This window comes from Amblyomma maculatum, chromosome 7 (assembly GCF_055883805.1).
Source record: "Amblyomma maculatum isolate TAMU_Amacu chromosome 7, ASM5588380v1, whole genome shotgun sequence".
Taxonomy (NCBI): Eukaryota; Metazoa; Arthropoda; class Arachnida; order Ixodida; family Ixodidae; genus Amblyomma; species Amblyomma maculatum.
In genome coordinates, this window is record NC_139350.1 from 103,223,870 (window position 1) to 103,244,184 (window position 20,315).

General features: G+C 42.7%; 4 pseudogenes; all 4 read left to right on the forward strand.

Annotated features, from left to right (window-relative positions):
- The first annotated feature begins 3,470 nt into the window (after window positions 1–3,470).
- LOC146184199 (serine/threonine-protein phosphatase 4 catalytic subunit B pseudogene) lies at window positions 3,471–5,947 on the forward strand (annotated as a pseudogene).
- A 1,735-nt stretch (window positions 5,948–7,682) lies between these two features.
- On the forward strand, window positions 7,683–10,160 carry LOC146184200 (serine/threonine-protein phosphatase 4 catalytic subunit pseudogene; annotated as a pseudogene).
- A 1,722-nt stretch (window positions 10,161–11,882) lies between these two features.
- On the forward strand, window positions 11,883–12,455 carry LOC146184201 (serine/threonine-protein phosphatase 4 catalytic subunit A pseudogene; annotated as a pseudogene).
- Window positions 12,456–17,806: 5,351 nt separating this feature from the next.
- Window positions 17,807–18,379, forward strand: LOC146184202 (serine/threonine-protein phosphatase 4 catalytic subunit A pseudogene; annotated as a pseudogene).
- Window positions 18,380–20,315: the final 1,936 nt, after the last annotated feature.

Genomic DNA, 20,315 nt, shown 5'->3' on the forward strand with positions numbered 1-20,315 from the left:
GCTGCCTTTGTGTGATGCTTGACTACGCTGTTGACGCCTCGTCGGACGACACTCCGGGAACCATTTATAAATAGGATATTTGTAAATGCAGCTTCATTCCGCCAATCACTGCGTCCGTTCTGCTGTTGTACTTAATGGGCAATAGCTGCTGTAACCGAGAACGGCAGTGAGCTGTGTAACAGCAGCGAACCGCGATTGGCGGGTAACCATGGTTAAGTTCGGTAACCGTGATTAAGCCAGCCGAGTAACTAGGGTATAAGAGAAACTTATGGTCAGTTTGAGTAGGGGAGCAGTTTCAGAGAGGAGGAAATTGTAAGCTGTGAATAGAAAAGAATTTGGATGGCAGATATGGTTAGTATGCTTGAAGCAGGGCAGATGGCTGCAGGTAATGCAAAACAGTGATAATTGAAAATCAGTGGGGCAGTACTTTGTCCTACAGTGGAAGTAACCAGCCTAATGATGTCGATAATTGATGTAGACTTACCTTGCAATCCATATTGCACTAAGTTCTGTAGTATACAGTGCAAACTGTGTCACAATTTCTAATTACATTAAATTATTTGTTGTCCAAATGGTTATTCCCCATCCGCTTACAGTAATTGTGCAAATAGTCAAGTTGTATCGGTCAGTCATTGATGCTGCATGCATTGTTCTTGCTTTCACTTCGTTCCTATATTACTTTGCAGGTTGTATCTGCACTGTAGTATTATGTATGAGCGTTTGTAGCTTTGTACCAAGTCAGATTGTAATATTGATATTTAACCACACTGATATTGCCTATTACCTAATTTTGCAGATTCCTTGTGGCACTACCTCAAGGTGAAGGCCTGCCCTGCCGATGAGCTGCAGAAGCGCCACAAAAAGGTAGCAAGGTACCTGGCGAGAAGTGCTATGACCTGCGGCGGTAAATATCTTCTCATGGTCACGTTTGATTCTTCTGTCCAGTTTAGGCAGTATTAGGTGGATGGCTGTTATAATTTGTTCAGCATCACAGTAGCAGGTAATGATTGTCATCATGGCTGTGGTGATTGTCTTCCTCATCGAGTTCTTCTGATATGTTGCCAGTGAGACGAGAGCAAAAGGAACATCGCCTGTTGCAATGCAGTCAGCAAACTCAAGCCAGCAGGCAGGAAAAAACTCCTAATGCCTCTCATCCATCTCGTGCACCACTGATCTGCCGAGCACTGCATAGCTTAAATCTAAGGAGTTGCGAATGCCTGAGGTCTGTATTAATTGGTGCCCAAATAAGTGCCTCCAATAACAAGCATTGGACATCATTGGAGCTATGCACTTTTGCTAGCACTAAGTTGACAAGATCAGGATAGGTGAGAGTTCACTATCTGTTATCAAGGAAGCATATTGTGCTTATAAAAATGATATAGTTTTCTTCATAATTGGTCGTTCGAACTATGCAGTGCATGCGAAATGTGTTGTCGCAGTCAACAGATGTCTCCTAAATTCAGCAGCGGTCTGCACAGCTAGGTGACATTTTGTTGACACGTTGCACACATATGAGCTCTGCAATGCTTACGTATATTTCTTATGGGCATGCAGTCTCACAGTCTTTCTCTTCTTCAGCTAGGGCATGCTGAACTCGCACAAGCAGAAAAAGGAACGTCATCAGCCGGGAGTATTGTGGTAATAAATTGTTTTGCCCCAAGTAAGGTGTTTTTGGTGTGCATGGCCATACTTAAGAATGCATGGAATGCCGAGCTAGAGTGGTGCTCCAAAGCGGATAGTTAATTTATCAATAGCAACTTCTTGACGAGACAGACTACAGAAATGAACCTCGATACACAAATACTACACACCAGGAGACAGACTACAGACGGACAACACTACAAAAGACGGAGTACTGACATGCGACAAACTACACAAAACAGACTACAGAAATACTACACAAGACAAAAAACACAATTACGACATGCCGAAAATGCGACAAACTACAGGTATTTTTTCTGTAGTATTTCTGTAGTACGTTTTTATTGGGACAGTTTGGGCTCAAGATATTTTTCTTGAAAGCTATATCACTTGAATAGCGCTAGTAATCATTAGCTTAGAAGATTTGGCTTCTTTCATATTCATCTTCCCCGTCCTCAATAACTGAAAGTTTTCTCGCAGTTTTTTTTTGTTCAGCTGCTGCTGCTTGCTGCTACTGCTCGCCTGCAAGCCTACAAGCCTGCCTGCCTGCCTGCATAGAGGCTTTCTCGTGCATTTTTGCAGTCATACTTATATTATTCAAACAGCTGGACGGCTGACATTTATCATTACTTGCAGCATTCAGATCAAAAGTATACAACTGCACCTAAAAAAAGAAAAATTGATATTTTCTCTGCCAATTTAGGGCGAATATTGAAATCAAGCCAAGTACTGACTATGGTAATATTGGGGAACCGCAACAGCAGAAAATAAGAGTTGGAATAAATTCAATCATGAACGTACACTTTTATTTATCATCTTTTTCACACTGTCCTTGCTGTGCGCACCCCTAAGGGGTGTTGAAGGCTGGTGTGGCACGTTGACGCCACCACCCCAAGTGAAGCATGTGTACGTACCCTCGATGCTGGCAACAATAGATAATGTTTCGATTCTTTTTAAAAAACATACGAAACCAAACTGCTCGTAAATGCGTTGTTTAGCCTTTTAAGACGAAGGATGTGACGCTGTATTGAGCTTGAAATGGAATTCTTTCTCACCTGTGCAGAGTTGCTAAAGTATTCAAAATATCGCACCTCTCAGTGCGAAAGCAAAAATAAATTGCTTTATAAATCTCCCACTCTTCAAAAGTAAACATATTTTGAGTCACCGCTCAAACAAACGTCTGTACTTCAGGCCGTAGCTGGAAATTCCGCGTGATCTTCAAAACACCAGTGGACAATGATCGTCCGATTTGGACTTCATGACACTAAGGACATAAATACTAGCCCTGAGTGCAATCAATTTCTATAGCGTTATTGCGGGAGCATTTCATAAAGATAGCACCAATGTAAAAATCTAAGTTGAAAATAAAAATGCATGGCCGAAATTGTTAATATTGGTTTTCTCGCACGGCCAACAATCTGCAAGAGGCAAAAGACAAAGAGGTTCGAGAATTCAATTCCACCCTCATCCAAATTTACAAACATCCAAATTTTCGCTTAGTATTTTTTTTTGGATCAATAACTTTTGTGATCTTAAATCTTATGTTTTTCTATTGTTGACAATTACTTTATGCACTAATTCAGTATGTGTAGAACAATTGGCCGTCCACCAGAACAATGACCAAAACCCCGTCGTGGGTATGTGCCATATATCAAGGCAGTAGAAGAAGAAGAACAACAAGAACGGCTGACCTACCATTACGACGTTTTCGTTCTTCCAGAAATCTGTCCAGCCATGATCTACTCGGCAACGTGCTCCGGCTGCTTCCAGCCTCATATTTAGACCGGTAAGTAGATTTCAATCAGACCGCAAAGAAAATGTGCGGAGGCATGGGTGACAGCACTAATCTGTACAGCCAGATCGAGCAATAGAGAAGGTGCGAATTCCTTATTGAGTCCGAGGAGAAGTTAGTGGGCGCAAAGCCCGGGAAACTCTTATCAAATTGACTAACTTGCAGATGGTGGACTCACCAGTCAACGTATGTGGTGATATGCACGGCCAGTTTTATGACCTGCAAGATCTGTTCAAAGTTGGTGGAGAGGTCCCCAGTAGCAACTACATCTTCATGGGAGACTTTGTCGACCAGAACTTTCACAGTGTAGAGACATTTCGTTTGCTGCTCGCCATCAATTTACGCTACCCAGAACGCATCACACTGATCAGGGGAAACCACGAGAGCCGACATGTTTCGATGCGATGCGGCTTTTGTGATGAGTGGTTGCGAAATTACAATTGCCTTGTTGTGTGGCGTTGCTGCAGGCCCTTTGGACTACCTGCCTTTGTGTGCTGTCATCGATGGCAAGATTTTCTGCGTTCATGGAGGTCTGTCACCATCTATCCAAACTCTGGACTTCTGAGCCATGGACCGCAAGCAGGAGGTGCCCCTGTAGGGGGACCAAGTGTGACCTTCGTTGGTGAGACTCTGGAGGCAAACTAGGCTGGAAGACGAGTCCCAGAGTGACTGGCTACCTCTTGGGAAGCGATGCGGTCACTCTATTCAACGCGACCAAACACATCGATATGATCTGCCACGCCCCCCAACTAGTAAAGGAAGCAGTTCAAAGCGACCACTACAGTAATCTCATTTCTTATCTGATCTAGTACGGACGTCATGGTGATAATAAAAACGCAGAGTTCTTTCCTGCACTCTCATGCCTTATCGTTCCTTGATAACTGATCTATTCCGGACACCATGGTGTTATTAAGACACGCAGATTTCTTTCCTGCACACTGCCGCCTTTTCTTGGTCACATAATTTTGATGCTAACACCTGAAAGTGCCATATAGCGTAAGATGAGAATTAGGGGTTGCTTTTTTAGGGGAAGCGGGTGGGCTTTTATTGCAGAAGGCACCTGCACTACAGTTTGTGCTCAACATATTTTTCTTGAAAGATATATCACTTGGATAGCGCTAGTAACCATTAGTTTAGAAGATTAGGCTTCTTTCATATTCATCTTCCCTGTCCTCAATTACTGAATATGTTCTCGTAGTATTATTTTTTTCAGCTGCTGCTGCTTGCTGCTACTGCTCGCCTGGAAGCCTGCAAGCCTGCGTGCCTGCCTGCATAGAGGCTTTCTCGTGCTTTTTTGCAGACATACTTATATTATTCAAACTGCTGGACGGCTGACATTTATCATTACTTGCAGCATTCAGATCAAAAGTATACAACTGCTCCTAAAAAAAGAAAAATTGATATTTTCTCTGCCAATTAGGGCGAATATTGAAATCAAGCCAAGTACTGAGTATTGTAATATTGGGGAACCGCAACAGCAGAAAATAAGAGTTGGAATAAATTCAATCATGAACGTACACTTTTATTTATCATCTTTTTCACACTGTCCTTGCTGTGGGCACCCCTAAGGGGTGTTGAAAAGCCGGTGTGGCACGTTGACACCACCACCCCAAGTAAAGGATGTGTACGTGCCCTCGATGCTGGCAACAATAGATAATGATTCGATTCTTTTTAAAAAACATACGAAACCAGTCTGCTCGTAAATGCGTTGTTTAGCCATTTAAGACGAAGGATGTGACGCTGCATTGAGCTTGAAATGGAATTCTTTCTCACCTGTGCAGAGTTGCAAAATATTCAAAATATCGCACTTCTCAGTGCGAAAGTAAAAATAAATTGCTTCATAAATCTCCCACACTTCAAAAGTAAACATATTTTGAGTCACCGCTCAAACAAACGTCTATTATTAAGGCCGTAGCTGGAAATTCCGCGTGATCTTCAAAATGCCAGTGGAAGATGATGGTCCGATTTTGACTTCATGACACTAAAGCCATAAATACTAGCCCTGAGTGAAATCAATTTCTATGGCGTTATTGTGGGAGCATTTGATAAAGATAGCACCAATGTAAAAATCTAAGTTGAAAATAAAAATGCATGGCCGAGATTGTTAATATTGGTTTTCTCGCACGGCAAACAATCTGCATGAGGCAGAAGACAAGGAGAGAGCCCTTGCAGGGTCCTTGGACTACCTGCCTTTGTGTGCTGTCATCGATGGCAAAATTTTCTGCGTTCATGGAGGTCTGTCACCATCTATCCAAACTCTGGACTTCTGAGCCATGGACCGCAAGCAGGAGGTGCCCCTGTAGGGGGACCAAGTGTGACCTTCTTTGGTCAGACTCTGGAGGCAAACTAGGCTGGAAGGCGAGTCCCAGAGTGACTGGCTACCTCTTGGGAAGCGATGCGGTTACTCTATTCAACGCGACCAATCACATCGATATGATCTGCCACGCCCCCCAACTAGTAAAGGAAGCAGTTCAAAGCGACCACTACAGTAATCTGATTTCTTCTCTGATCTAGTCCGGACGCCATGGTGTTAATAAAAACGCGGAGTTCTTTCCTGCACTCTGACGCCTTATTGTTTCTTCATAATTGATCTATTCCGGACACCATGGTGTTATTAAGAAACGCAGATTTCTTTCCTGCACACTGCCGCCTTTTCTTGATCACATAATTTTGATGCTAATACCTGAAAGTGCCATATAGCGTAAGATGAGAATTAGGGGTTGCTTTTTTAGGGGAAGCGGGTGGGCCTTTATTGCAGAAAGCACCTGCACTACAGTTTGTGCTCAACATATTTTTCTTGAAAGATATATCACTTGGATAGCGCTAGTAACCATTAGTTTAGAAGATTAGGCTTCTTTCATATTCATCTTCCCTGTACTCAATTACTGAATGTGTTCTCGTAGTATTATTTTTTTCAGCTGCTGCTGCTTGCTGCTACTGCTCGCCTGGAAGCCTGCAAGCCTGCCTGCCTGCCTGCATAGAGGCTTTCTCGTGCTTTTTTGCAGACATACTTATATTATTCAAACTGCTGGACGGCTGATATTTATCATTACTTGCAGCATTCAGATCAAAAGTATACAACTGCTCCTAAAAAAGAAAAATTGATATTTTCTCTGCCAATTAAGGCGACTATTGAAATCAAGCCAAGTACTGACTATGGTAATATTGGGGAACCGCCACAGCAGAAAATAAGAGTTGGAATAAATTCAATCATGAACGTACACTTTTATTTATCAGCTTTTTCACACTGTCCTTGCTGTGCGCACCCCTAAGGGGTGTTGAAGGCTGGTGTGGCACGTTGACACCACCACCCCAAGTGAAGCATGTGTACGTACCCTCGATGCTGGCAACAATAGATAAAGTTTCGATTCTTTTTAATAAACATACGAAACCAAACTGCTCGTAAATGCGTTGTTTAGCCATTTAAGATGAAGGATGTGACGCTGTATTCAGCTTGAAATGGAATTCTTTCTCACCGGTGCAGAGTTGCAAAAGTATTTAAAATATCGCACTTCTCATTGCGAAAGCAAAAATAAATTGCTTTATAAATCTCCCACACTTCAAAAGTAAACATATTTTGAGTCACTGCTCAAACAAACGTCTGTACTTCAGGCCGTAGCTGGAAATTCCGCGCGATCTTCAAAACGCCAGTGGACGATGATGGTCCGATTTTGTCTTCATGACACTAAAGCCATAAATACTAGCCCTGAGTGCAATCAATTTCTATGGCGTTATTGTGGGAGCATTTCATAATGATAGCACCATTGTAAAAATCTAAGTTGAAAATAAAAATGCATGGCCGAGATTGTTAATATTGGTTTCTTGCACGGCCAACAATCTGCATGACGCAGAAGACAAAGAGGTTCGAGAATTCAATTCCACCCTCATCCAAATTTACAAACATCCAAATTTTCGCTTCGTATGTTTTTTCGTTTCAATAACTTTTGTGATCTTAAATCTTATGTTTTTGTTTTGTTGACAATTACTTTATGCACTAATTCAGTATGTGTAGGACAATTGGCCGTCCACCAGAACAATGACCAAACCCCCGTCGTGGGTATGTGCCATATATCAAGGCAGTAGAAGAAGAAGAACAACAAGAACGGCTGACCTACCATTACGACGTTTTCGTTATTCCAGAAATCTGTCCAGCCGTGATCTACTCGGCAACGTGCTCCGGCTGCTTCCAGTCTCATATTTAGACCGGTAAGTAGATTTCAATCAGACCGCAAAGAAAATGTGCGGAGGCATGGATGACAGCACTAATCTGTACAGCCAGATCGAGCAACAGCGAAGGTGCGAATTCCTTATTGAGTCCGAGGACAAGTTAGTGTGCGCAAAGCCCGGGAAACTCTTATAAAATTGACTAACTTGCAGATGGTGGACTCACCAGTCAACGTATGTGGTGATATCCACGGCCAGTTTTATGACCTGCAAGAACTGTTCAAAGTTGGTGGAGAGGTCCCCAGTAGCAACTACATCTTCATGGGAGACTTTGTCGACCAGAGCTTTCACAGTGTAGAGACATTTCGATTGCTGCTAGCCATCAATTTACGCTACCCAGAACGCACCACACTGATCAGGGGAAACCACGAGAGCCGACATGTTTCGATGCGGTGCGGCTTTTGTGATGAGTGGTTGCGAAATTATAATTGCCTTGTTGTGTGGCGTTGCTGCAGGGTCCTTGGACTACCTGCCTTTGTGTGCTGTCATCGATGGCAAGATTTTCTGCGTTCATGGAGGTCTGTCACCATCTATCCAAACTCTGGACTTCTGAGCCATGGACCGCAAGCAGGAGGTGCCCCTGTAGGGGGACCAAGTGTGACCTTCGTTGGTGAGACTCTGGAGGCAAACTAGGCTGGAAGACGAGTCCCAGAGTGACTGGCTACCTCTTGGGAAGCGATGCGGTCACTCTATTCAACGCGACCAAACACATCGATATGATCTGCCACGCCCCCCAACTAGTAAAGGAAGCAGTTCAAAGCGACCGCTACAGTAATCTCATTTCTTATCTGATCTAGTCCGGACGTCATGGTGATAATAAAAACGTAGAGTTCTTTCCTGCACTCTCATGCCTTATCGTTCCTTGATAACTGATCTATTCCGGACACCATGGTGTTATTAAGACACGCAGATTTCTTTCCTGCACACTGCCGCCTTTTCTTGGTCACATAATTTTGATGCTAACACCTGAAAGTGCCATATAGCGTAAGATGAGAATTAGGGGTTGCTTTTTTAGGGGAAGCGGGTGGGCTCTTATTGCAGAAGGCACCTGCACTACAGTTTGTGCTCAACATATTTTTCTTGAAAGATATATCACTTGGATAGCGCTAGTAACCATTAGTTTAGAAGATTAGGCTTCTTTCATATTCATCTTCCCTGTCCTCAATTACTGAATATGTTCTCGTAGTATTATTTTTTTCAGCTGCTGCTGCTTGCTGCTACTGCTCGCCTGGAAGCCTGCAAGCCTGCGTGCCTGCCTGCATAGAGGCTTTCTCGTGCTTTTTTGCAGACATACTTATATTATTCAAACTGCTGGACGGCTGACATTTATCATTACTTGCAGCATTCAGATCAAAAGTATACAACTGCTCCTAAAAAAAGAAAAATTGATATTTTCTCTGCCAATTAAGGCGAATATTGAAATCAAGCCAAGTACTGAGTATGGTAATATTGGGGAACCGCAACAGCAGAAAATAAGAGTTGGAATAAATTCAATCATGAACGTACACTTTTATTTATCATCTTTTTCACACTGTCCTTGCTGTGGGCACCCCTAAGGGGTGTTGAAAAGCCGGTGTGGCACGTTGACACCACCACCCCAAGTGAAGCATGTGTACGTGCCCTCGATGCTGGCAACAATAGATAATGATTCGATTCTTTTTAAAAAACATACGAAACCAGTCTGCTCGTAAATGCGTTGTTTAGCCATTTAAGACGAAGGATGTGACGCTGTATTGAGCTTGAAATGGAATTCTTTCTCACCTGTGCAGAGTTGCGAAAGTATTCAAAATATCGCACTTCTCAGTGCGAAAGTAAAAATAAATTGCTTTATAAATCTCCCACACTTCAAAAGTAAACATATTTTGAGTCACCGCTCAAACAAACGTCTATTATTAAGGCCGTAGCTGGAAATTCCACGTGATCTTCAAAATGCCAGTGGAAGATGATGGTCCGATTTTGACTTCATGACACTAAAGCCATAAATACTAGCCCTGAGTGAAATCAATTTCTATGGCGTTATTGTGGGAGCATTTGATAAAGATAGCACCAATGTAAAAATCTAAGTTGAAAATAAAAATGCATGGCCGAGATTGTTAATATTGGTTTTCTCGCACGGCAAACAATCTGCATGAGGCAGAAGACAAGGAGAGAGTCCTTGCAGAGTCCTTGGACCACCTGCCTTTGTGTGCTGCCATTGATGGCTAGATTTTCTGCGTTCATGGAGGTCTGTCACCATCTATCCAAACTCTGGACTTCTGTGCCATGGACCGCAAGCAGGAGGTGCCCCTGTAGGGGGACCAAGTGTGACCTTCTTTGGTCAGACTCTGGAGGAAAACTAGGCTGTAAGACGAGTCCAAGAGTGACTGGCTACCTCTTGGGAAGCGATGCGGTCACTCTATTCAACGCGACCAATCACATCGATATGATCTGCCACGCCCCCCAACTAGTAAAGGAAGCAGTTCAAAGCGACCACTACAGTAATCTGATTTCTTATCTGATCTAGTCCGGACGCCATGGTGTTAATAAAAACGCGGAGTTCTTTCCTGCACTCTGACGCCTTATTGTTTCTTCATAACTGATCTATTCCGGACGCCATGGTGTTATTAAGAAACGCAGATTTCTTTCCTGCACACTGCCGCCTTTTCTTAATCACATAATTTTGATGCTAATACCTGAAAGTGCCATATAGCGTAAGATGAGAATTAGGGGTTCCTTTTTTAGGGGAAGCGGGTGGGCCTTTATTGCAGAAGGCACCTGCACTACAGTTTGTGCTCAACATATTTTTCTTGAAAGATATATCACTTGGATAGCGCTAGTAACCATTAGTTTAGAAGATTAGGCTTCTTTCATATTCATCTTCCCTGTCCTCAATTACTGAATGTGTTCTCGTAGTATTATTTTTTTCAGCTGCTGCTGCTTGCTGCTACTGCTCGCCTGGAAGCCTGCAAGCCTGCGTGCCTGCCTGCATAGAGGCTTTCTCGTGCTTTTTTGGAGACATACTTATATTATTCAAACTGCTGGACGGCTGACATTTATCATTACATGCAGCATTCAGATCAAAAGTATACAACTGCTCCTAAAAAAGAAAAATTGATATTTTCTCTGCCAATTAGGGCGACTATTGAAATCAAGCCAAGTGCTGACTATGGTAATATTGGGGAACCGCAACAGCAGAAAATAAGAGTGGGAATAAATTCAATCATGAACGTACACTTTTATTTATCATCTTTTTCACACTGTCCTTGCTGTGCGCACCCCTAAGGGGTGTTGAAGGCTGGTGTGGGACGTTGACACCACCACCCCAAGTGAAGCATGTGTACGTACCCTCGATGCTGGCAACAATGGATAAAGTTTCGATTCTTTTTAAAAAACATACGAAACCAAACTGCTCGTAAATGCGTTGTTTAGCCTTTTAAGACGAAGGATGTGACGCTGCATTGAGCTTGAAATGGAATTCTTTCTCACCTGTGCAGAGTTGCAAAATATTCAAAATATCGCACTTCTCAGTGCGAAAGTAAAAATAAATTGCTTCATAAATCTCCCACTCTTCAAAAGTAAACATATTTTGAGTCACCGCTCAAACAAACGTCTGTACTTCAGGCCGTAGCTGGAAATTCCGCGTGATCTTCAAAACACCAGTGGACGATGATGGTCCGATCTGGACTTCATGAAACTGAAGACATAAATACTAGCCCTGAATGCAATCAATTTCTATGGCATTATTGTGGGAGCATTTCATAAAGATAGCACCAATGTAAAAATCTAAGTTGAAAATAAAAATGCATGGCCGAGATTGTTAATATTGGTTTTCTCGCACGGCCAACAATCTGCATGAGCCAGAAGACAAAGAGGTTCGAGAATTCAATTCCACCCTCATCCAAATTTACAAACATCCAAATTTTCGCTTAGTATTTTTTTTGGTTCAATAACTTTTGTGATCTTAAATCTTATGTTTTTGTTTTGTTGACAATTACTTTATGCACTAATTCAGTATGTGTAGGACAATTGGCCGTCCACCAGAACAATGACCAAAACCCCGTCGTGGGTATATGCCATATATCAAGGCAGTAGAAGAAGAAGAACAACAAGAACGGCTGACCTACCATTACGACGTTTTCGTTCTTCCAGAAATCTGTCCAGCCGTGATCTACTGGGCAACGTGCTCCGGCTGCTTCCAGTCTCATATTTAGACCGGTAAGTAGATTTCAATCAGACCGCAAAGAAAATGTGCGGAGGCATGGATGACAGCACTAATCTGTACAGCCAGATCGAGCAACAGCGAAGGTGCGAATTCCTTATTGAGTCCGAGGACAAGTTAGTGTGCGCAAAGCCCGGGAAACTCTTGTCAAATTGACTAACTTGCAGATGGTGGACTCACCAGTCAACGTATGTGGTGATATCCACGGCCAGTTTTATGACCTGCAAGAACTGTTCAAAGTTGGTGGAGAGGTCCCCAGTAGCAACTACATCTTCCTGGGAGACTTTGTCGACCAGAACTTTCATAGTGTAGTGACATTTCGTTTGCTGCTCGCCATCAATTTACGCTACCCAGAACGCATCACACTGATCAGGGGAAACCACGAGAGCCGACATGTTTCGATGCGGTGCGGCTTTTGTGATGAGTGGTTGCGAAATTATAATTGCCTTGTTGTGTGGCGTTGCTGCAGGGTCCTTGGACTACCTGCCTTTGTGTGCTGTCATCGATGGCAAGATTTTCTACGTTCATGGAGGTCTGTCACCATCTATCCAAACTCTGGACTTCTGTGCCATGGACCGCAAGCAGGAGGTGCCCCTGTAGGGGGACCAAGTGTGACCTTCTTTGGTCAGACTCTGGAGGCAAACTAGGCTGTAAGACGAGTCCAAGAGTGACTGGCTACCTCTTGGGAAGCGATGCGGTCACTCTATTCAACGCGACCAATCACATCGATATGATCTGCCACGCCCCCCAACTAGTAAAGGAAGCAGTTCAAAGCGACCACTACAGTAATCTGATTTCTTATCTGATCTAGTCCGGACGCCATGGTGTTAATAAAAACGTGGAGTTCTTTCCTGCACTCTGACGCCTTATTGTTTCTTCATAACTGATCTATTCCGGACACCATGGTGTTATTAAGAAACGCAGATTTCTTTCCTGCACACTGCCGCCTTTTCTTGATCACATAATTTTGATGCTAATACCTGAAAGTGCCATATAGCGTACGATGAGAATTAGGGGTTGCTTTTTTAGGGGAAGCGGGTGGGCCTTTACTGCAGAAGGCACCTGCACTACAGATTGTGCTCAACATATTTTTCTTGAAAGATATATCACTTGGATAGCGCTAGTAACCATTAGTTTAGAAGATTAGGCTTCTTTCATATTCATCTTCCCTGTCCTCAATTACTGAATGTGTTCTCGTAGTATTATTTTTTTCAGCTGCTGCTGCTTGCTGCTACTGCTCGCCTGGAAGCCTGCAAGCCTGCGTGCCTGCCTGCATAGAGGCTTTCTCGTGCTTTTTTGCAGACATACTTATATTATTCAAACTGCTGGACGGCTGACATTTATCATTACTTGCAGCATTCAGATCAAAAGTATACAACTGCTCCTAAAAAAGAAAAATTGATATTTTCTCTGCCAATTAGGGCGACTATTGAAATCAAGCCAAGTACTGACTATGGTAATATTGGGGAACCGCAACAGCAGAAAATAAGAGTTGGAATAAATTCAATCATGAACGTACACTTTAATTTATCATCTTTTTCACACTGTCCTTGCTGTGCGCACCCCTAAGGGGTGTTGAAGGCTGGTGTGGCACGTTGACACCACCACCCCAAGTGAAGCATGTGTACGTACCCTCGATGCTGGCAACAATAGATAAAGTTTCGATTCTTTTTAAAAAACATACGAAACCAAACTGCTCGTAAATGCGTTGTTTAGCCTTTTAAGACGAAGGATGTGACGCTGCATTGAGCTTGAAATGGAATTCTTTCTCACCTGTGCAGAGTTGCAAAATATTCAAAATATCGCACTTCTCAGTGCGAAAGTAAAAATAAATTGCTTCATAAATCTGCCACTCTTCAAAAGTAAACATATTTTGAGTCACCGCTCAAACAAACGTCTATTATTAAGGCCGTAGCTGGAAATTCCGCGTGATCTTCAAAATGCCAGTGGAAGATGATGGTCCGATTTTGACTTCATGACACTAAAGCCATAAATACTAGCCCTGAGTGAAATCAATTTCTATGGCGTTATTGTGGGAGCATTTGATAAAGATAGCACCAATGTAAAAATCTAAGTTGAAAATAAAAATGCATGGCCGAGATTGTTAATATTCGTTTTCTCGCACGGCAAACAATCTGCATGAGGCAGAAGACAAGGAGAGAGTCCTTGCAGAGTCCTTGGACTACCTGCCTTTGTGTGCTGCCATTGATGGCTAGATTTTCTGCGTTCATGGAGGTCTGTCACCATCTATCCAAACTCTGGACTTCTGTGCAATGGACCGCAAGCAGGAGGTGCCCCAGTAGGGGGACCAAGTGTGACCTTCTTTGGTCAGACTCTGGAGGCAAACTAGGCTGTAAGACGAGTCCAAGAGTGACTGGCTACCTCTTGGGAAGCGATGCGGTCACTCTATTCAACGCGACCAATCACATCGATATGATCTGCCACGCCCCCCAACTAGTAAAGGAAGCAGTTCAAAGCGACCACTACAGTAATCTGATTTCTTATCTGATCTAGTCCGGAAGCCATGGTGTTAATAAAAACGCGGAGTTCTTTCCTGCACTCTGACGCCTTATTGTTTCTTCATAACTGATCTATTCCGGACACCATGGTGTTATTAAGAAACGCAGATTTCTTCCCTGCACACTGCCGCCTTTTTTTTGATCACATAACTTTGATGCTAACACCTGAAAGTGCCATATATCGTAAGATGAGAATTAAGGGTTGCTTTTTTAGGGAAGCGGGTGGGCCTTAATTGCAGAAGGTACCTGTACTACAGTTCGTGTTCAACATATTATTCTTGAAAGATATATCACTTGGATGGCGCTAGTAACCATTAGTTTAGAAGATTACGTTTCTTTCATATTCATCTTCCCCGTCCTCAATTACTGAATGTGTTCTCGTAGTATTATTTTTTTTTTCAGCTGCTGCTGCTTGCTGCTACTGCTCGCCTGCAAGCCTACAAGCCTGCCTGCCTGCCTGCATAGAGGCTTTCTCGTGCATTTTTGCAGTCATAATTATATTATTCAAACTGCTGGACGGCTGACATCTATCATTACTTGCAGCATTCAGATCAAAAGTATACAACTGCTCTTAAAAAAAGAAAAATTGATATTTTCTCTGTCAATTAGGGTGAATATTGAAATCAAGCCAAGTATTGACTATGGTAATATTGGGGAACCGCAACAGCAGAAAATAAGAGTTGGAATAAATTCAATCATGAACGTACACTTTTATTTATCATCTTTTTCACACTGTCCTTGCTGTGGGCCCCCCTAAAGGGTGTTGAAAAGCCGGTGTGGCACGTTGACTCCACCACCCAAAGTGAAGCATGTGTACGTGCCCTCGATGCTGGCAACAATAGATAATGATTCGATTCTTTTTAAAAAACATACGAAACCAGACTGCTCGTAAATGCGTTGTTTAGCCATTTAAGACGAAGGATGTGACGCTGTATTGAGCTTGAAATGGAATTCTTTCTCACCTGTGCAGAGTTGCAAAAGTATTCAAAATATCGCACTTCTCAGTGCGAAAGTAAAAATAAATTGCTTTATAAATCTCCCACACTTCAAAAGTAAACATATTTTGAGTCACCGCTCAAACAAACGTCTATTATTAAGGCCGTAGCTGGAAATTCCGCGTGATCTTCAAAATGCCAGTGGAAGATGATGGTCCGATTTTGACTTCATGACACTAAAGCCATAAATACTAGCCCTGAGTGAAATCAATTTCTATGGCATTATTGTGGGAGCATTTGATAAAGATAGCACCAATGTAAAAATCTAAGTTGAAAATAAAAATGCATGGCCGAGATTGTTAATATTCGTTTTCTCGCACAGCAAACAATCTGCATGAGGCAGAAGACAAGGAGAGAGTCCTTGCAGAGTCCTTGGACTACCTGCCTTTGTGTGCTGCCATTGATGGCTAGATTTTCTGCGTTCATGGAGGTCTGTCACCATCTATCCAAACTCTGGACTTCTGTGCAATGGACCGCAAGCAGGAGGTGCCCCAGTAGGGGGACCAAGTGTGACCTTCTTTGGTCAGACTCTGGAGGCAAACTAGGCTGTAAGACGAGTCCAAGAGTGACTGGCTACCTCTTGGGAAGCGATGCGGTCACTCTATTCAACGCGACCAATCACATCGATATGATCTGCCACGCCCCCCAACTAGTAAAGGAAGCAGTTCAAAGCGACCACTACAGTAATCTGATTTCTTATCTGATCTAGTCCGGAAGCCATGGTGTTAATAAAAACGCGGAGTTCTTTCCTGCACTCTGACGCCTTATTGTTTCTTCATAACTGATCTATTCCGGACACCATGGTGTTATTAAGAAACGCAGATTTCTTCCCTGCACACTGCCGCCTTTTTTTGATCACATAACTTTGATGCTAACACCTGAAAGTGCCATATATCGTAAGATGAGAATTAAGGGTTGCTTTTTTAGGGAAGCGGGTGGGCCTTAATTGCAGAAGGTACCTGTACTACAGTTCGTATTCAACATATTATTCTTGAAAGATATATCACTTGGATGGCGCTAGTAACCATTAGTTTAGAAGATTAGGTTTCTTTCATATTCATCTTCCCCGTCCTCAATTACTGAATGTGTTCTCGTAGTATTATTTTTTTTTTCAGCTGCTGCTGCTTGCTGCTACTGCTCGCCTGCAAGCCTACAAGCCTGCCTGCCTGCCTGCATAGAGGCTTTCTCGTGCATTTTTGCAGTCATAATTATATTATTCAAACTGCTGGACGGCTGACATCTATCATTACTTGCAGCATTCAGATCAAAAGTATACAACTGCTCTTAAAAATAGAAAAATTGATATTTTCTCTGTCAATTAGGGTGAATATTGAAATCAAGCCAAGTATTGACTATGGTAATATTGGGGAACCGCAACAGCAGAAAATAAGAGTTGGAATAAATTCAATCATGAACGTACACTTTTATTTATCATCTTTTTCACACTGTCCTTGCTGTGGGCCCCCCTAAGGGGTGTTGAAAAGCCGGTGTGGCACGTTGACTCCACCACCCAAAGTGAAGCATGTGTACGTGCCCTCGATGCTGGCAACAATAGATAATGATTCGATTCTTTTTAAAAAACATACGAAACCAGACTGCTCGTAAATGCGTTGTTTAGCCATTTAAGACGAAAGATGTGACGCTGTATTGAGCTTGAAATGGAATTCTTTCTCACCTGTGCAGAGTTGCAAAAGTATTCAAAATATCGCACTTCTCAGTGCGAAAGCAAAAATAAATTGCTTTATAAATCTCCCACACTTCAAAAGTAAACATATTTTGAGTCACCGCTCAAACAAATGTCTATACTTCAGGCCGTAGCTGGAAATTCCGCGTAATGTTCAAAATGCCAGTGGACGATGATGGTCCGATTTTGACTTCATGACACTAAAGCCATAAATACTAGCCCTGAGTGAAATCAATTTCTATGGCGTTATTGTGGGAGCATTTCATAAAGATAGCACGAATGTAAAAATCAAAGTTGAAAATAAAAATGCATGGCCGAGATTGTTAATATTGGTTTTCTTGCACGGCCAACAATCTGCATGACGCAGAAGACAAAGAGGTTCGAGAATTCAATTCCACCCTCATCCAAATTTACAAACATCCAAATTTTCGCTTCGTATGTTTTTTCGTTTCAATAACTTTTGTGATCTTAAATCTTATGTTTTTGTTTTGTTGACAATTACTTTATGCACTAATTCAGTATGTGTAGGACAATTGGCCGTCCACCAGAACAATGACCAAAACCCCATCGTGGGTATGTGCCATATATCAAGGCAGTAGAAGAAGAAGAACAACAAGAACGGCTGACCTACCATTACGAGGTTTTCGGTCTTCCAGAAATCTGTCCAGCCGTGATCTACTCGGCAACGTGCTTCGGCTGCTTCCTGCCTCATATTTAAACCGGTAAGCAGATTTCAATCACACAGCAAGGAAAATGTGCGGAGGCATGGGTGACAGCACTAATTTGTACAGCCAGATCGAGCAACAGCGAAGGTGCGAATTCCTTATTGAGTTCGAGGACAAGTTAGTGTGCGCAAAGCCCGGGAAACTCTTATCAAATTGACTAACTTGCAGATGGTGGACTCACCAGTCAACGTATGTGGTGATATCCACGGCCAGTTTTATGACCTACAAGAACTGTTCGAAGTTGGTGGAGAGGTCCCCAGTAGCAACTACATCTTCATGGGAGACTTTGTCGAGCAGAGCTTTCACAGTGTAGAGACATTTCGTTTGCTGCTAGCCATCAATTTACGCTACCCAGAACGCATCACACTGATCAGGGGAAACCACGACAGCCGACATGTTTCGATGCGGTGCGGCTTTTGTGATGAGTGGTTGCGAAATTACAATTGCCTTGTTGTGTGGCGTTGCTGCAGGGTCCTTGGACTACCTGCCTTTGTGTGCTGTCATCGATGGCAAAATTTTCTGCGTTCATGGAGGTCTGTCACCATCTATCCAAACTCTGGACTTCTGTGCCATGGACCGCAAGCAGGAGGTGCTCCTGTAGGGGGACCAAGTGTGACCTTCTTTGGTCAGACTCTGGAGGCAAACTAGGCTGTAAGACGAGTCCAAGAGTGACTGGCTACCTCTTGGGAAGCGTTGCAGTCACTCTATTCAACGCGACCAATCACATCGATATGATCTGCCACGCCCCCCAACTAGTAAAGGAAGCAGTTCAAAGCGACCACTACAGTAATCTGATTTCTTATCTGATCTAGTCCGGACGCCATGGTGTTAATAAAAACGCGGAGTTCTTTCCTGCACTCTGACGCCTTATTGTTTCTTCATAACTGATCTATTCCGGACACCATGGTGTTATTAAGAAACGCAGATTTCTTTCCTGCACACTGCCGCCTTTTCTTGATCACATAATTTTGATGCTAATAGCTGAAAGTGCCATATAGCGTAAGATGAGAATTAGGGGTTGCTTTTTTAGGGGAAGCGGGTGGGCCTTTATTGCAGAAGGCACCTGCACTACAGATTGTGCTCAACATATTTTTCTTGAAAGATATATCACTTGGATAGCGCTAGTAACCATTAGTTTAGAAGATTAGGCTTCTTTCATATTCATCTTCCCTGTCCTCAATTACTGAATGTGTTCTCGTAGTATTATTTTTTTCAGCTGCTGCTGCTTGCTGCTGCTGCTCGCCTGGAAGCCTGCAAGCCTGCGTGCCTGCCTGCATAGAGGCTTTCTCGTGCTTTTTTGCAGACATACTTATATTATTCAAACTGCTGGACGGCTGACATTTATCATTACTTGCAGCATTCAGATCAAAAGTATAAAACTGCTCCTAAAAAAGAAAAATTGATATTTTCTCTGTCAATTAGGGTGAATATTGAAATCAAGCCAAGTATTGACTATGGTAATATTGGGGAACCGCAACAGCAGAAAATAAGAGTTGGAATAAATTCAATCATGAACGTACACTTTTATTTATCATCTTTTTCACACTGTCCTTGCTGTGGGCCCCCCTAAGGGGTGTTGAAAAGCCGGTGTGGCACGTTGACTCCACCACCCAAAGTGAAGCATGTGTACGTGCCCTCGATGCTGGCAACAATAGATAATGATTCGATTCTTTTTAAAAAACATACGAAACCAGACTGCTCGTAAATGCGTTGTTTAGCCATTTAAGACGAAGGATGTGACGCTGTATTGAGCTTGAAATGGAATTCTTTCTCACCTGTGCAGAGTTGCAAAAGTATTCAAAATATCGCACTTCTCAGTGCGAAAGTAAAAATAAATTGCTTTATAAATCTCCCACACTTCAAAAGTAAACATATTTTGAGTCACCGCTCAAACAAATGTCTATACTTCAGGCCGTAGCTGGAAATTCCGCGTAATGTTCAAAATGCCAGTGGACGATGATGGTCCGATTTTGACTTCATGACACTAAAGCCATAAATACTAGCACTGAGTGAAATCAATTTCTATGGCGTTATTGTGGGAGCATTTCATAAAGATAGCACGAATGTAAAAATCAAAGTTGAAAATAAAAATGCATGGCCGAGATTGTTAATATTGGTTTTCTTGCACGGCCAACAATCTGCATGACGCAGAAGACAAAGAGGTTCGAGAATTCAATTCCACCCTCATCCAAATTTACAAACATCCAAATTTTCGCTTCGTATGTTTTTTCGTTTCAATAACTTTTGTGATCTTAAATCTTATGTTTTTGTTTTGTTGACAATTACTTTATGCACTAATTCAGTATGTGTAGGACAATTGGCCGTCCACCAGAACAATGACCAAAACCCCATCGTGGGTATGTGCCATATATCAAGGCAGTAGAAGAAGAAGAACAACAAGAACGGCTGACCTACCATTACGAGGTTTTCGGTCTTCCAGAAATCTGTCCAGCCGTGATCTACTCGGCAACGTGCTTCGGCTGCTTCCTGCCTCATATTTAAACCGGTAAGCAGATTTCAATCACACAGCAAGGAAA